This window comes from Falco biarmicus, chromosome 14 (assembly GCF_023638135.1).
Source record: "Falco biarmicus isolate bFalBia1 chromosome 14, bFalBia1.pri, whole genome shotgun sequence".
Lineage (NCBI taxonomy): Eukaryota > Metazoa > Chordata > Aves > Falconiformes > Falconidae > Falco > Falco biarmicus.
This window is the reverse complement of record NC_079301.1, coordinates 3,812,768-3,826,430: the sequence shown is the minus strand read 5'-3', so window position 1 is coordinate 3,826,430 and position 13,663 is coordinate 3,812,768. Positions and strand designations below refer to the sequence as shown.

At 36.0% G+C, this 13,663-nt stretch overlaps 1 protein-coding gene across 2 annotated transcripts in view; it reads right to left on the bottom strand.

Moving 5' to 3' along the window:
* KLHL4 (kelch like family member 4) overlaps positions 1–13,038 on the bottom strand; it is a 95,050-nt gene extending 82,012 nt beyond the window's left edge. Inside the window, exon 1 of one of the 2 annotated variants that reach the window (XM_056359861.1) lies at positions 12,871–13,038. The gene's annotated coding sequence lies outside the window, so the exon portion shown is untranslated. The remainder of the gene's footprint in view (positions 1–12,870) is intronic. The other variant, XM_056359862.1, reaches the window with a different exon arrangement.
* Positions 13,039–13,663: the final 625 nt, after the last annotated feature.

Below are 13,663 nucleotides of genomic sequence, written 5' to 3'. Positions count from 1 at the left end.
ACAGAAGGAAATCAAAGTCTTATGTTTCTGTCTAATTTCAGACTGAAATTTATGGACTGAAAAGAGAAACTCAAGGCAGATTTCACTGTGCGGTGCTATTGGTTTAACGACACGCCCCCCCCCCCCCCCCCCCAAAAAAAAAAAAAAGGTGTTGAATTCTTCTATTAAAAAAAGTAAATAACGGAACTTGTAGTTCTGAGATTCCTGGGTGTAGGCCATGTACATTTTATAAATGCATAATCTGGCAAAAAATAATTAGATCAAGAATAAAGATCTAAGCACAATCTGGAAAATACATATGAAAGCAACAAATGTTTCATATTTAAGTTGAAAAAACATAGCAAAGGAAATATCAGGGGTTTCTTTATTTTTTAAATCCTTCCCTCCTTGACTTCAGAAATGTTATTTATAATTTTTTTTCTAGTTACATTGACACTGTTCAAGCCAACAAAACCAAACTAAGTAGAAGGATGGCTAACAAAATATCTTGGAGTACCAATACAAGAAATCCTGCTATTTTTTATTGACTTTCATCTGAGTCTAAAGATTAATGCTTTAAGCACTGCTAAAATGTATCAACTGGTAGAAAATTAATTACTAATGTACTTTTAGTGGAGAATATTAGACTTCAGCAGGTTTTACTATACAACAAACAGTATTGAAAATTATGATCATTATGGATGTCAACAAAAAAAAGACATTTAAAAGACATGGAAACAGTACGTGACTGTGAAATGTTCTGTGGGTTTGCCATAGACAAGTTGGAGAGAGGCTTCTATCGCTTTTCAGGAGTAGAAAGCCATTAATTCTCCACACAGCTTAAAACACATAGCATTTTAGAGGCAATATTTTTACCATGATATTTTTTAACATTTAATTTAGTTTTTCATACTAAACTGTTTTGGTTCTGAGCATCATCTGTAGTTTATCTCCTGGTCAGCCTTGGTCAAACCCCTTAGGTTTAAGATTTTATTGATCTTCCTGAGGGATGTCCTGCACTATAAGGTAGGGTGGATTGCTGTTTAAACAATAAATACTTTTAAAAAATATGCCTACAATGAGGGAAGTGTGTTTAAGACTAAAAACCTCAACAGCTATTGTTAGAATTTGCAAGCATTTGTTGCTATGGCTGTAATTAAAATCCTGAATGATAATCAAGCTTTTAGGCCAACTCCTGCCATCCATAAAAAAAACAAATAACAATTTATTCCAAAAACATTGTCCTCAGTACATTTTGTTATTTATCAAAACAAATACTGATGTAAATTCTGTGTTTATTTTGTTAATTATATTTTCACCAATATACCAGACAACGTTCTTTCAGAATATTAATTGCTTTATGGAAATTAAGGAAGGGGTTTTGAAATAACTGCTGCTGCAAACCATTAATCTGTTTTGTGCTGTAAAGAGATCCAATTTCAACTGATTTCAGGATGATACTCCTAGTTGCTTTCCTGATTAACAGATCTTTCAGAAGGGACTTGGGCTTGTAACTCATGGCTTGCAAGACTTGTGTTTTCAACTTTTCATATGGATCTCATTCAAGAAATACTTAAATGTTCCAAACATAACCGATTATCATTCTTGCTTTTATATTTATACAGGCTTTTAGCAGCCCTGTACTCACAGGACTCCTCCAGTCTTCCTTGACTCGCCCTTTCCCATGCACCATACACTGATATCTTTCCCCCACCCCACATACCAAGAGGGATGGGTGACAAAGAAACAAAGACGTAGTCCAGGGAACAGTTCTTTTGCTCTCAGAAATAATTTTTACTCATTCACTGGCATTTTCTGTAGGCATTCATCTAGTAGGCTTATGTCTGGCATTCATTTAGCCCATCAAATTTGTAATAGTGAGGAGAGATTTGGACGGGTCCATTGCCATGCTTGTTTCCAGACAAAAGTATTCCTAAATAGCTTTGTTTAAGTTAGACATCAGCAAAAAATGATGGATTTTCTGTCCTTGAACAGGTTATTACCTGGGATTATTTTGGGGATATATCTGGCTGAATAAAAGGAATTTTGCCCTTACTACCATTCCTTCAATCCTGAGAATGCAAAGAAAACCAGAAGGAAGCATTACCAATCCTGATAACAGCACTAATAATCCTAGAAATCTTAAACCATCTTTCTCTGGGTCTGTATCTGTCAGTGAAGGCTTTTCTATTTAAGGATGTTATGAACTGGAGGTTCCTGGAGCTCCATTTGCAGCACTGCCCACCTCCTGGTATAGCAGCTGGATGTTCTCCAAAGTTGAAGCTGACTGAAATGGTAGACAAAAGTCCTCTAGGGGATGCAATGAATGAGTGGTCCTGGGTTTTCAGTTGGTTTTCATCAAGGTCATTTGCAGTGATTGTAGTACTGAAATATTTCACAGTCAGTAGTGTTAAGGAGAAAGTCTGTCACTAGCCCAGTATGTTCCAAAGCAAAAGACCAGAGGTGGACACTTCATTTTCCGATCGCTAAACCATACATAAAATGGGGAAAAAAAATGACACCTCTGTACCTATTTGATAGTATTTGCCACAAGGAGGCAAGCTGTACTCTTGGTTTCATTCCAGTGACCGTTAAAAACAGATTTTTAGCTACACTGTGCATTTCAGTACAATAACCTGCAGATGCTGCTTCTTAATAACTGTACCCTTGTTTATAAACACAGTATCTTGAGGCTTGTGTGATTCTCTAAATAGGAAATGCTGTGAAATCTAATTGGAGTTTTTTTAAAACACAAAAATTATAAACTAGCTATTAGTGTTTGTTTAAATAATACAAATGCATTTGGAACAAATACAAAAGTTTGTCTTACTTTCTGGAAGTAACTTCATATAAGTAAAATAGATAAATATTGCATTTTGAAAACAGTTTCCCCCAAAACTATTATAGTTAATTTATAAAAATTATATCTCTGACAAGAAAGAAACAGTAGTCTGTTCTCATGTTTCAGGTTAATCATTCCAATTTCAAAGGCATATAATGCTAGATGGAGAATAATTTGTAAAGAAGTTGTTGCCAGGTTTGTACTGTCCTTCAATGCAGTAATAATGTTTGTTGTATAAGATTTGGTTGAAAGTAAGTCTTTCTAATGATTTTTTTTTTTAGTTTGAAGTGTCTAAATTGAACACTAATGTAATCAGTTATGAAATAAATCTACCAAGGTGCTGAGAGAAAAATTGGAGAAGGGAGAAGCTTCTTCAAAACAGGCTGTCAGGAAACTGTTGTACAGTCTTCCAGAGATAGCAAGCTTGTGAACAATGACTTTAAAAAACACAAAGGTCTACTGAGACAGAGACTTCTGTTTGGCTTTTAAAAAAGGTCTACTGAGACAGAGACTTCTGTTTGGCTTTTAAAAACAGGCCAGGTTGGAGGAGGTACAGAAACCCAGACAGCTTACAAAAAAGCAGGAGTAGGTTTTAGGGGAAAAAGATCTGCAAGGAGCAGGATGAGGTTTAGAAGTTAGTGTTGCGTTGATGCTTAACATCCTTTGCCAAAGCAAGGACAAGGGGACAGTTGGGTTGTGTTTACACCGTAAACACTGGAACAGCTGAAAGGCTGGATTCATTAGCTCAGCCATGAGCTGTTCACAGAGCTTTGTGCGCAGCATATTGTGTTGTGAGTTCAGCAGAACAGAGCACATTAATTCTGTGTGATGATAATGAACTCTCAGAGCAGGGCACAAAGAGATGAGGGGAACCATGGGACAGGTGGTAATGGTTTCATGAGCGTGCTGCCATTTCCTGGGTCTGCGTTATGCTTCAAAAAGACATTAAAATAAGTTGTTTCCAAACCGTGAGTTTTCTAAACTGAATACATCTATTTAAACGTAAGCTAGCTCTTTTGCTGTTACAACATAATGATAATAATAACAACCCTATTGGCCCCTCTTAAAATACAGTTGTAACATTTATAAAGCTATTCTGACTTAATGCTTCCTACAGCATGAAGAGTACTGACAGTCATTTAAAATGCTGAAAGAGAAATTAACTGTAAAAGCAGATGAACCAAACAGATGAAAGACATGTAATTATTATTTCTTATCTAGTAAATACTTCTTCAAACAAAATACATTTTGAACAAGCATCACTGAGATATTATATGGAGGGAAAATTTATAGGTTCCTTAAATGACTGGCTTTATTTCTTAGAATTTCAAATAAGGCCTCCAACTGATTCCTCTTGGAAGCTAATTCTCTTTCAGCAATTCAGTAACAGATACCAGCAAAATAATTTTCAGTATCTAGTTAAGCAATACAGGACTTAAATATCTCCCTTCTTCATGAACATGCTACTGAATTACAAATTACAATGAGGAAGTAAATTTCATATGACATAGATTACTTCGGTCTTTTAGTAAATAAGGAAACACAGCTACATTTTTACCCTTCTTCATTTACTATAATTTTTATCTGACTTTGATGAATGAAGTCAAATATCTAAGGCTGTCAAATGACCCTGTCCTTTATCATCCAGAGTAACATATTAAGACAAATTTTCAAAATTCTGAGATGAGGCACTTTACTGGTAAAACTTCATCAGCATCAACCTGACTTTAATAATACTAGCCAAATTCTCCATGGAAAGAACCTATACATAAAGAAGTTTGAATGTAAAATAATTGCAGACAACGGAAAGCAGTGGGACATTAGTTTAATTCTGCATACACTTACAATATGAAAAAAAGCGATAGAACACCATTCTTTTAAACCGCAGATTGTCTTTTGTTAATTGGAGCATCTACTAGGACAAAAGTGAATGTAGGAGCAGAAACTCATGCAGTAGTTACAGTGAAATCTTTTATTTAATGGATAGATTAGAAGCTTGTTTCTTTATGATACCTTACGCTGGAGTTTTAGGTTTTTGCTGTACATAACCACTGAAAGGGAGACACTATTTATCAAAATACTGCTTGTAAGAATGGCATTAGCACTAGAGGCCTAGTTAAATATATTTTATATTATAAATAGCCTTAGTCTTCCTAAAGAGCTCTTAAAACAATTTTATCATGAGAATAAGTATTAAAGAGCCAAGTTCGTAACTTGCTGTTAAATCATTTAGTGTCTTCAGTAGGTTACATTATGCACATTTTATGTATTTGATCTCACTGCTAGCAAAAGAATTTGTTACTAGGAATGGAAATGGAGATAGTAGTTTTATTTCCTGTGTTTTCCAGTTCTAACATGATGTCTTTGTGTAAATCTTGAAAATGTTTATGACCAAATAAATGAGCTCTTGCACTATGCGTAGTTAGAGAGCTCAGATTGTTTACAGCTTTTCTCGTGCAGCAAAGTCAGAGTAAAAATTAATTCTTTAAAGTCGATATATCACAAAATATCTGTCATCAAACTGTCAGCAATACTGCATTCATCTTCGTGGCCCTTTTTTCTGAATATCTCAAATAATACTCTGTCATGCATTAGGATTTAAAATAAGTCAGTTTTAAGCTTTTTATGGTCACGTGTTTAGTATTTTTAGATAAATACTCAGACTTCATAACTTAATTGCTGAAATAACTTACTTGAAGCATGACCTGAGTTTACTTCCATATATGAATTTTAAGAAAGAATTAAGACTGGCCTTTGGAAAGCAATTCCAGTTCTCTTATTAAGACATCATTCCTTTTCACAGGCAGCTTTGATCTACTATTCTCCAAAACCATGCAGGGGTTTTTTTTGGTCTTTTTTTTTCTTTTTTCCTTTAATAGAGGTTTTGTACTGGATAGGTACTTAGGAAACTAAGTTATACATTCAAATTCTTACTTGACATTTAGTGAAAGGCTGTAATCCATAGAAGATGAATAAACAACCAAATATGAATAACTTAGAATAACTCAGAATAATAATAACTCAGAATAACTGAGTAAAAGATGAATAGTAAATGTTGTGCTCCAAATGGTAGGAATATTGCTGTCAGCAAAGAACAAAATTTCTGAAACAATACTGAAAACCGTGTTTCAGAAAAAGCCTCCAGACATTTTCTAGGGTTATGTAGAACTCCTTTCTTACGTGTTTTGTACCTCAGCTCAACTTTACAGCATTTTTTCTTCCTAACACTGTTACATAGTGAGATACTCATTGCCAGCCACTCTCAGCATCTCTGTTCACTTCAGTCATACCAAATGGTTTACTACCGTTAGGAGTTTGTAAAACTGGGAAGTGTGCAGAAAATGTTACGTTTCTGTCCCAGCTCCCTACTCCTCTACTCCTCTGCAAGCTGCCTGTTGCCTTTGAGGAGTTGCTAGAAAGGAGGAAAGATTGTACAAGACTGATACAGAGAATGAGCAGAGAAAGACAGTGAATAGAAAGACATTACAGTACTACAGGCAGGCATGTTGAGCGATGTCCTGAGTGATTCGGAATGACAAGGTTTGGAGCCAGTGGGGCGGGAAAGAATTTTTGTAGTCTGAATGAAAAACAGTGGATTGCTGAGAAAAATGAGTTAGTTTAACTACATTGTTAGGGAAAAGGAAGTAAATAGATATATCATCGTGATTTTCACCTCTCAGAGAATTCAAAAGTGTTTAACCTGAAGTCCCACTGAATAGTTATGTACTGAAAATGAAAAAGCACTTTGGCGACTTATTGACGAGTGGATTAAATCAACATTCAAAAGTGGCATGTGGACAAATTTATTATTTTTTAAAAAGACACTTTTTCATTATGCCTTCCAAAACAAGAATGGAAATTCAAATAGGATCTAATCGTATTTCAATTTACTTGATAAAATATCTTCACAAGTATAAAAGTTCTTAGCCATCATAGTTTATTTATCTGCAACGAGCTATCTTGCATGCTGTAAACCATTATTTTTGACTATCACTAAACAATAGCATACAATTTGCTTGCTGTGTTCCATGAGTAGCTTCAATATCCTCCTGGTATCTAGAGACTTAATGTGTGTTACATCAGCTCTTGCAAGTTGGTAATGGTGTCACATGTTCTTTTCCATTATGATGTAGTGTAATATAAGCTGTTATACAAGATTCTGTGTCTCAGGCTTTTTGATACAGTACATTTTTTTTATAATTCTACAAATGCTGATACACCAAAATGAAACAGAGAAGTGTTGACAGCATGAACAGTAGGCACAGTGAAAAAAAGCAAAAATTGGAACTGAAAGAGAGTATTGGATTATAATATACAAGTTTTGAGTATCTGATTGTTAAAAAACCATTTTTATAAAGTTAAGATACTGTCGCGACGGAGGGAAGACACAGTCACTCAATATGAGTGATCAGCAGACTTCATTTATTGTCCCTTACAGTCACCTTTTATGCCTTGTTATAATTAGCTCATACATATTACAAAAGTTAAGCTCATTATTGGTTAGTTACCTAAATATCAAGTCCGCCCCTAGTTTCTGTTCTGTAGTTATCTGTTCCCACCTGCAACATTCTTTTCCCACCGCAGTCTTCCTGTTATTTTGTAACTTTTGCTTTACTTCAGATAAGCTGAGAGCGATGTGCATTTTTGTCCAGCCAGCTGGACTATGTCTATGAGACCTTTTTCAGCTAGCCAGTTATCCACAAGATACTCAAATCCCTTGAACTAAAAGCTTAAATCTTATTTGCTTTGCAGTATGCTTTTCTCTTTGGATTTTGCTGGGGGGGAAGGGGGGGAATGGGGGCGGGGAGCATTGATGTTCCTTTCTATCTAGCTGTATCAGACAGTAAAGCTACACCAAATCCTCTTGTACCAGGTTGCCTGTGAGAGTCATAAACTGTTTTGCTCTCCCAGACACATGACCTAAGTAGTTCAAAGAACAGGGAGAACGTCTCACTCTACTAGGAACATTGATCAATCTTTTTCAGACCGCATCTAAAATGGGGTATTTTCTACAGTATTGGTAAACCAGACTGTTTACGTTTGAGATAAGTCACAAAGAGATACAAGTCTCCGTACTTCAGTCTGAACTGTGTGATACCATATTGCTTTCCTCTGCAAGACTGCAAACCAGGTAAACTGTTGGTTCTCTTTAACAATTCTTATGCTCTTAAAAGTATAAATAAAGAGGAAAAACATTGACTTCAGACTTTTTAGAGAAAACATTCTTGTCCCTAGTTTTGGTAAATGTGTGCCAGCGATTTTTAAAGGTTGCTAATTGAAAATCTGACAGTATCTACTGCAATGTCATCATTTTGCTGCTATTTTCATACATCTCTCTATATCTTATTTTATTAAAATTTCATTTTAGCTATTAGTCCATAGCTGACGCTGCTTTAACAGGAAGATTAGGCTGTCTGGGCTAGCACTTCCAGAAGACCCTTGTAGCCTGAATGATTTCATGATTTAAATTGTTATACATGTAATTGCAAAGACCCATGAAATACACTCTGACAATTCAGGGTTGCCCTGAGAAACAGGATCTGCAGGATTGCTGCAGTTAGTGGGGTTTATCCCTTTCTCAGTGACTTTCAAATCCACTCATTTATGAATATTATTACTTTACAAATTAGTTTTAAAAGGGCTTTAAAAATGTTGTAATCTTTAATCATGCTTTATCTGCTTATTTTATTTATACTGATCCAGCACTGGTTGTCTTTGAGTTACAGAGTAAAATTAGCCCACTGCTCAGTTCAGAGAATGTCATATATTTAAGAATTCCTAGAGTTTCATCAAATCTAGGCAAACTGCTGCTTTAAGATACTGAAATTTTTTTAGTGCATATTTTTGCAGGTTATTTATAGTACAGAGTTATTTGTAGTATACACTCCAGAGTGTTTGAGAAAAGGTGCTATGTTGGATCTTGCATACAGGGAGAAATGACAGTGTTGGCCAGACTATCTGCTGCTGTAACAGATACATGTATATATTCCTCAGTAAGAACAAGTGAGAGGGATGCCAGTTCTTCCATCCCATTGACCTTGTTCAGTGAGCCTGATCTAGATTATGTTATACCAGTCATCATACAGTTGGATCTGGTTGTAAATATAATATGACATACAGACTTTGGTAGAGCTGATTTTCCCTTCTGGGTATTCACACTTCAGTCTGTGGGCTAAATTTGGGGGCCTTTCTGTCTAAAAATTCTACACTGCATATGCAATGGAGAGAGAGAGAGGAAAAGAAAACCAAAAATCCTCCAAGGGATGGTGTTACCAGATATTATTATTCCTTGGACGTTTGCCCTGTAATTTAAGTAACCTCAGTTCACTAATGGAACAAAAGTGACACTGTCTTATTATTTGACAAGATAATTATCCAGCATGTACTAAACAAAGTTTGATGTAAAGACTTCATATTTTCATAAGAGAAAAAGCAGACAATCCTGTTCCTTTTCTGAGCAAAACATTCAAATGTTGCATGCTTTGGATTATGCAATTTTAATTTTTTATATTGAAGTCAAATAATTAAATCCTGCCTCATCTGGTTGTTTTGAAGACTCATTGTGTCAAACTTCTGAATATAGCTGTTGAACACATAGTGACTCTAAGGACTGCTTTATCCTTGTATAGTCTGTGGCAAAGTAGGTACTGCTACACTGTGCAAAATAGGTGTTGCACAGTTTGGTCCAGCATAAAGTGTAGGATGCCATGACAATTTAGTGCCCTTTAATACTTTTAAAAATACTTTAGCTGTATCATTATAAGACAAATATAGGATGATGTCTTCTAAGGTATTTTATTCAGTACGAGTATAGGATAGAATCATATTGTAAAAAGAGTTTAACTGGGAATTTTATAATAACTGTATATCACATATGTGTATTGTATACTATTATTTATTCACTTATGAGATTACTCGTTTTCTGTGCCCCCAGAGTTTCTTGTTCTCCTAAATGGACATCTGTGGATTCAGTTGTTTCACGTATCCTAGCATCACTGCCTATTTTGACCCTTTATAATTACAGAGAGTATACTTGACTCCATAAAGGTTTAAATCGATTATGTTTCATCAGAACAGACAGAATGTTGAGGAATCTTGCTTTTCATGGCTGCAATTGTGTTAACAGGCAGTTTCCAAATGGAAAATGGTGTTACCCAAGAGCTAGACAGGTAGTTACTTAGTTCTTGTTTTCCTGCCTCAGAGTATGCTCGTATGAATACAGAAGTTTTATTAAATATGGTGCTTGCAGAAACTGATACTTAACATGATGCATTATCTTGCTCTATGCTAAGTATTTTTGAGAGGTATTTTTTGTTTGTTAGGTTTTTGACAGTAAAACTCCAAGTATGAGTAAAGGTGATATGTTCTTGTTGCAGTCTGAGATAGTTGAGATTTTAACAAAAATAGTTAAATCTTTTTCTTAATTGCAGGACTAAAAAGCAATAATATACTGGCTGTTTTTCAGTAGGTGGCACAATATATCTACCAACAATTAAATAGTAGAAATAATGAACTGTTTAAAAATAAACCAGCAGATTGGTGGCTCTTACAATTGAACCTAAACCTACAGTTATTTGTGCAATATTTATAGGAAGAGGATTACAAACTTCCTCCCCTTGATATTCCCAAATTTAGTCTCCAAACCTGATCCAACCGGGGTCAGGTCTACTGTGTAAGAAAATTAGGCAAGATTAGTGCTTTGTATTGACACTGCCAGCAAGGTGGTGGGTTTTTTTTGTTATGAACTCTGCTAGAGAAATTTATCTGATTCTGATCTCGCACTTCACGTAGGCATATGAATAGTTAGCTGTCATCACTACCTACATAGCTTTAAGATACCCAGTGTATAAAAAAGATAGAACTCTCTGATTATATACAAGTGTCATGAAACTTGGAAGTAACTTGGAAGGATTATTTTCTTCAAATATGTATATATATTCTCCCTTTTTTAACTCCTTCCTCCCTGCCAAGACATTTGACTTATTTATTAATTAAAAACAGCAACAACAAACAAATTGCAGTATAAATGTTACTTCAACATCCTTTTCATTAGCTGATGTGGTGGAGCTGTGATACACACTGGCGATAAAGGCCGAGTCTACACTTCAGAGAAGCTCCTAAGGCACTCCCCATGCTGCTCCCCAGGCATGCTCTGCTGCATCCTGCTTCTGCATGAGAGGAAACTGCAGTGCCCTGCTCGATTGTGCACTCAAGTTTCCTTGCAAAGGAATGTTGGAAAACAAGCCAGTACTATAACACTCCAGTCAGTCCCCCAGTGTGTGCAGTGGGCAGGTTCAGGGCTGCAGGGCACATCCATGCCCTGCACAATCGGCGTGCTCCCAGAGATCCGCCCATACGGCTCAGGGAACTCCTCTCAGTCTTCCCAGTCTTGCAAAGTGAAGCAAATGACTTACAGAAATAAAACCAAAGCTACTGAGAACACCTTTAATGCTTGATGATGTGATCACATCTCCCAACTAGTCTATGTAATTTCTTTGTGCTTTTCTCTTCCAACAAAACAAGTTTGAATTGCTTCTGTACTTGTGCCCTGCTCTTCAATTCTGTTGCATTCCTCCTATTTTACTGTCACGTTAATCTGCATCAGCCATGGTCATTTTAGCATTTTTGATGTTATCGTTTTATGAATGAGATACTTTTAAACTGTTTTTTCCTCACTGAGGAAACGCTTTATAAAGATACACTTTATTCACGTACAGTAAATTAAAGCCTACTTCAGAAATGTTATAAGCATTTAGGCATCCGAGTACACTATCTATTTGAATGCTTTTTGATGAAGTCACTTATTTATCTATGTTAGAAGTTAAGGAAGTGGTAAGGAACACATAGTACTGTAGTTTAAGCCAGAAGGTAGTGTGAGAGCAAAGATACGAACAGTGAACAATGGAGACAGGAGAGAAGGTGTACAAAGACAAGCACCCAGTTGAGTGCAAGACTGCAATCATGCTGATTATTTTCCTAGCGCATTGCTTCTTCCTGGCTTGCAATGTGTTTATGTACTCTTGATACCAGACGTTGTAGGACATATTCACTTTGCCTAGCTTTATAAGCCTTTTGAGTGCACTTCAGAACAACGGGCCTAATTTAGTTGCCCTAAATCACCCTCTGGAGGAGCCTTTCTTTTCCGCTGAGGCATTTAGAGCATTTTATTTCATAATATTGGTATCTGGAATTAAACAGTGTGAATATTCCATATAATGTACTTCTCTCTCTCTTTCCCACTGTGTTTTCAGATAAGCTTGGAAAGCATCTGTCAAACTGAGGGCATTACTACAAGTTCTCTTGAATAAAAACTCAAGGATACCAGAGACCAAAAGATAATGCAACTCTAATTGCAGCAGCTATGATTTCTAGCATTCATTTTTACCTTTGAGAAAGTTGGTGGGGGGTTGTTTTTTGGGGTTTTTTGTTTTAGGTTTTGTTTTTTTGTGTTTTAAGCAGAGAATAAAAGATATGGCTGCAGGCAGGGTTTTTTACTATATTTCCCTATATAAGGGCTTACTGTTCTGCTCATTTGATAATATTACAATAAAAATACCAATAATTAAATGTTAATAAGCATATATTTTGTCTTCATTCATACAATCAGCTTTATTATTTGTAACTAAGGCATTCTTGATACTTAGTGCCTGTGTAGTCAAGTATTTCAAGGTTAAAAATACAGTTCAAAGCACAATATTCTTTTGTACCCACACAGAGGTTTAGTGCTGCATGAGGAGCATGTTTCCTCTTCTCTGCATTTGCTACCAAAAGGGCTGCTCCACCCCTTGTCCCAACACTGGCAGGCTCAGAGGTGACACCCTTTGCAGAGGTGTACTCTGCCCTTTTATCTAGGCTCCTAAAAGACTGACTGAATCATAGGTGTTTCTCTGCAAGCTGTAAAAAGCAGCAAAGTCAACTGTTGCGACGTTTCTAAGATGTCTTCTTTCCGTCATAAACTCATGGTTTTCTGTGAGTTATTCCAAAGGCTCAAATAATAAGCATGCAAATGATATGTCAGGATAGGAACAAAATTAAGCTTTTTATCCTACCTTTAAGAAGTTTCAACTGGAAGTAACCAACTTTCTGATAATGGCACAATGCTGCAAAAGGATCTTGAGTTGTGGAAGGCTTTAAAATAAAAGAATTGCCAACACACGAGTATGTTTTCTCACATTTCAGTGGCAGATTATTTCAGAGAACTCTCTAGCCCATTTCCTATTTCCTTTGCCCTTGGTCTGCTGAGTAATATTGGCATTTTCCCTTAAAACAGCATATCTCCTCTCTGGACGGAAATTTCTGATAAGTGTTTTCCGTTGAACTTCCTCCAGCGTCTACATTAAACAGCGCCTTTGCCAAGGATCATTTCCTGTGGTCTCTGCTTTCTGAACAACATGTAGCCTCAAGATTGTGTCGTGCCTGCCCACTACCACGGTGTGTTACTTGGGACTGCAGGAAGTTTTCCAGTCTCTAAATATAATTATTTCAGAAACCACTCCAGGAATTGTTACCTTCCTATTCTGTGGGGGCTAACTAATTTTAACTTTATTTTAATTTTAATTTAATCTTTTAACTGATCCGATAATACTGAATGAAAAATATGGGGCAATTTTGGAAATAGCAATGGAGATACTTTAACTGGAAATGCTGAAACAGGATGATGTCAAAAAGAAGGTTCCACTTAAATTTTATTGCCTGATTCCAGTTTGGTCAGAACCATGTTCCATCAGGATACACTATGTCAAAATTTATGCAACTAGTTTTGATTCCTTAAATACTATCTGAGCTGAATAGATTTTAGCAATAGCAGTCATGACCAGATTTCTACATAAGAATATGATGGCA